This window comes from Argopecten irradians, chromosome 15 (assembly GCF_041381155.1).
Source record: "Argopecten irradians isolate NY chromosome 15, Ai_NY, whole genome shotgun sequence".
Classification (NCBI taxonomy): domain Eukaryota; kingdom Metazoa; phylum Mollusca; class Bivalvia; order Pectinida; family Pectinidae; genus Argopecten; species Argopecten irradians.
The window spans coordinates 15,371,687-15,376,935 of record NC_091148.1 but is presented as its reverse complement, the minus strand read 5'-3'; positions in this window follow the sequence as shown (position 1 = coordinate 15,376,935).

The following is a 5,249-nucleotide window of genomic DNA, read 5'->3' as shown; positions in this document are numbered from 1 at the left end:
TCCTGTGTATTTACCCCCCTTCACCCCCCCCCCCAACACCCCCCCACAGAACACCTTCCTGTGTATAAATTAGATGAGCTGTAACAGCTTTTCAGTCACAAATGTTTAAAATTTATTTGTCAATCATGATTTGAACTGTTGATGTATATACCTCCGGTATTTATAATCGGTCTTTGCATATTACAGAGTTAGCTCCCTTTTGGGTAGGTATCTATTGTAATATCATTATTTTGTGGGTGGATTTTCAAGATATGATGTTACGTTTGCAAACCCATGATGTCACAATCAATACCTATGTGCAAGGACAGATAACTCTGTAATATGCAAATACAGACTACATAACTCCTAGTGTTTAATTTCGCTTTCCGTGTACAAGGATTACGTACTGGATTTTCAGTCACAAATGTTTCAAATTAAGTGTGCTTTTAAACCATGATTTTAACTGTTGATGTATACACATGTACATATAACTCCTACACTTTCTGTGTACAAGGATTATGTACTGATAAATGGAGACCTGACAGAGTTGATGCGGTTCATACCATATTTATCAAGTGCCCTACCCGTAACGCCCTCTCTATATTGCCATAACATATTTATCATAATAAATGCCCTGTCTATATTATCATTGTTTTATCTCTTCAAATCACTATAAAGGTGATAATCTGTTTAATGACATTTATAGACACTTAGAACATTCAACAATCATTAAACGACTCAAATATGGTTTAACATTCTTAATTCAACTTCAAAATATTAAGGCAAATGTGAAATGATGCGGAAAGATGAAGGGTGCTTGCATAATGCGCTTAATACAGAAACTACGGCATTTAAACTATTAATACATTCAGAGATTAATTTTAAATAACTCTACCAGAAGACAATGTTTGAAATACAAAAATGTTGTGGATCAGTGTTATTTATCTGCTATAGGAAGTTGTGTGCATGGTTTTTATAACAAAGTGAACTGAATGAAAAATGGAGAGGAAAAAAACTTAGTGCTCACACTACATGTGAAATTGTAGTTTTGCTTTATTAGTTTGTTCTTAAGAGTTGAGGTTGTTCAAATAAAAATTTGTATTATAAAGTAAAAAAAAAATCGATATTTAAACAAAGTCTTTCAGTTTGGCTATAGTGTATGAGTGTGGAGTAAGCTTGTTGCTAAGTTAATGTTGATATTTAGTCAATGTTGATATTTAGTCAACGTTTAAGATTCATCATGGGGCCAGTTTCATATCCAGCTTTAAAATCATGTGTATGGAATATAGAAAAATTCTATTCATACTTGCATTGCTTTATCATTGTATTGTGTATCTGTTGAACTTTGTCCCATGATCAAATCATTTTTAAGTTTGTGATGTTAACATGTTTTTCAGTGTTGACTGTACTAAAATATCTACAATGTTTGTAAGTTGTATTCCTAGAGAAAGAAATGTCCATTTAATATGATACAATGTATAATATGTTTGGAGCAAATTGTGCTAAAAATCAAAATATGAATTTGGAAAAAAGAACCTGATAATTTATTGTAATTATGAGATATTTCTCTGCATTTAATTCAAATCTATTTGCTTCCAATGCAACTTGTGCTGCTTCTGCTTGATATGCGGAAATATTTAGATTAGAAAGTCAATAAAAATCTGAAGATTTCCTTATTTATTGTGACATACATCAACAGGCATTACAGCTGTATATTTTAAATTCATTTATTTCTTTAGTATGCTGAAAATATTTATTTTCATTGTTTGGATCATTAAGTTCCCAATGAATTAGCATTTACAGTAAACTTGCGTCATATGAGTTTGGAATATAAACTGTGTAAGTATGTGAAATCAAATCAGTGTTGTGTCGTAACTTGATGTTGTGTTGTATCCATGGTGATGTGTGTTTTCCATGGTGATGTTGTGTCCATATGTTACAAACATCTGTAGGTTAACCCTGTTGGTTATGACAGTCAGGTGTGTTATTATTGTCTAGTTGTGTTCTAAACACCAAAGTCATTGGAAATCATTTTCCTCTGTCATGTGTTTTATTCATTTTATTTAATATTCAGATTTCATTACCATCTATTGTTGACACTAAATGATGATTGTGTGTAACTGGTGGACCATGATATTTACTATGATGGTATAAAGTGTTGTTGAGATATGTTGGCGCCTTGTCCTAGACCTTCATGTTGTATATAAGTGCCTTTTTATGATCATTACCTCTCACGGTATCATTCACTACAATACAAGGTCAAAGTTCACCATCTATATTATTATTACCATCCTCCATACTCCAGGGGACTTGTGTTCAGACTTGTCAACTACTCTGTGCAAAGTATTTGATCTCTGACTCTGATTCTAGCCCTAATTATCTCCCTTAGCTGGCTGTGGGCGAATGGTTCCTATGTCAAAATCCTCTACCATATATTTACACTGTATTGATTATGGTATTATTTCCACTTCTTACCCTCCTCATCTGGGCCAAGAGTTTGTAGCCAAATGTGAGGATTTTTAGCATTCTGATCATCGTTTATCTCCAAGTACTTGGGTTTTCCATTAGTTCTAATCATCGTTTGGTAGTTTTTCTCCAAGTACTTTGGTTTTCTAGTAGTTCTAATCATTGTTTGGTAGTTTTTCTCCAAGTACTTCACTTTACCAGTAAAGTTAAATCATGTTGTTACCATAGGAGCAATATAATTTCAAGTCTAACTAACCAACCTACAATTGAACCAGATAAGATTTATGTATAATGTATAAATCCTGTGTAATATTGAGTGGTAGCCCCTGGAGCATTGAGGATCCCTACTTTATCAACTGCCCTGATAATTGTATATATCACATAACCAAACGAAACCTTCAACTTCACAGCTGTCACAGAGGTGAGAGTAGGATGTATGCTAGAATTGTCAAGATATCTGATTTGAGAATTTTTTTCTGATGAATTGATGATCGCGATGTTTCCACATGTAACATTTTGTCATAATTTATTTTTTGTAGGGTTTTTATATGATTGCTTTATCAACTGTAGATGTGTGTACTTTAAGGTCCATGTACCACAAGGTGGTGACGTCACTAGAAGTACATCAGAATGTGTAACATTCACACAAAACACAACTGGTTGTTACACGCTGAATATTATATCCTATACATTTAATTCTGTATTTGCATATTACAGAGTAGTCTGCCCTTGTAGGTAGGTATTGCTTGTGACACGTCATGTGTTTGCAGGCGTAATGTCACACTTTTCAAAGAAAATGACGTGAATTTTGCCCGTCATAATGGGAACCTATCGGCAAGGGAAGTAACTCTGTTTTATGCAAAGTCAGAATATGTAAACTTAAATTTACAATTTAAACATCATATACTGAGTTTATTATTTTACATAAATATCATACCGGTACACAACGCTGTGTCACAAACAATATTTTTTTTGTCAGCATTGAGATGTTTTAAAGAATTAATCCAATTTTCAGTATTTTTTTTCTTTAATCATGTTTAACAGTATTTTTAAGGAACCTTTAAAACATTATCTTTGACAACATGCGTTCCTTCTGAATTGATTATTTACAAGAGTTCTGTAAGTTGTGACTACAGAGACTTCTTACAAACTTTAAGACAGGTTCTGGTCAGAATTCACAGCCCAACCAAGTTTATTCAGAAGGAAAGAAATACCTGTATTCAATACAGATATGATTTGTAATTTAATTTCAAGCCAATCAGAAAGTGATGTCTGCATTTTGATCAGCTAAAAATGAACCTATGTCTATCTCTTAGATAACAATCGTAAGATGTAAAAATGACAGGTTATGAAATCATTGGTCATTACTTTCAGAACTTTTTTACTAATATTTCAGTTTTATTAAATATTTTAGTTAAAACATATTTATAAACTTTCTGTGCCAAATTGTCCTGCATAGATGTGGATTTTAACTAGAAATTGTTATTTGTTAGTGAATATTTTCATCACTTAATATCATATATCTTATTTTAATCATTCAGATATTTATTTAATGTGCTTGGCAACAAAAAAAACAGATTTACAAACAGATACAGTGTGTCAAATTTAATGAGATATAATTTAATTAGTTTCAAGGGGAGATAATTCTATATAAATTTATTATAGTCAAGGGGAGATAAGGGGTGTTAATTCTATATATATTTATTATATTCAAGGGGAGATGACTACGTAACCATTGCTGAGTTCAGTCTCCTCTCTCTTGCCTTTTTGACTGGGATCATGTAGCAGATCACGTCACAATGAATTTGAAATTCACAAGTAGGCAAATGCAAGGTAACATTATAACTGTTACATGTGTGCGAGTATCTCTTAGCTAGAAATTGAGAAAATGTCTCCTAAAGCCGGGAGAACTCTTTAGATCTGCCAGCAGCCTTTATTGGTTATTGAGATTTGATTGGACAAGGACCAATGGAGCAGTACAGTAGTGTCATGTGTGTGAGAGAGTGATGCGCATTATATACCAAATACAATGTTTTTATAGCAATTGACTGAAATATACTTTGCCATGCAGAGACAGTACCAGATCACATGTATTCTCAATAAACTGGAAAAGTAACGCAAGTGTTGTGTTGTGTATATTTAGGGAAATGGATATAGTCAACCGACCCATGTTCATATCATAGAAAAAATGCTTCTTTGGAGACTACTATCTCATTCTTTTGTGCGTGGAGTAAATAAATATTCCCTTCATGGAGGGTGTGACAGCGAAGTGACAACAAATTCCCGAATGTCCCACCCTCTGGATCATGAACTACCCCTTCCACTGTGATGTTCTATTAACATCCCCAGGGTAGGGATGATTATATTGATAACTCGGTCATAACTCTGGTATTGAAGTGAAACAACCACCACCAGTTCCCTGACGATATCTCCTGTACTGTAAAGGTCCTAATGGGGATGGATATTCAAGGTTTACTCTCATACTTAGTTTGTTTGATTAATAAACGTCCTATTAACAGCTATGGTCATGTAAGGAGGGCCTCCCATGTATGCGATGTGTTGCGTGTATGTTGTGCGAGGTGCGTGTTTTAGGAGACTGCGGTATATTCATGTTGTGTCTTCTTGTATAGTGGAACTGTTGCCCTTTTTATAGTGCTATATCACTGAAGCATGCCGCCGAAGACACCAAGAAACACACCACACCCAGTCACATTATACTGACAACGGGCGAACTAGTTGTCCCAAATCTCGCAATCCCTGTTGGTGATGGTGGTCGCTAAAACTGCTGATACAAAATAAACACA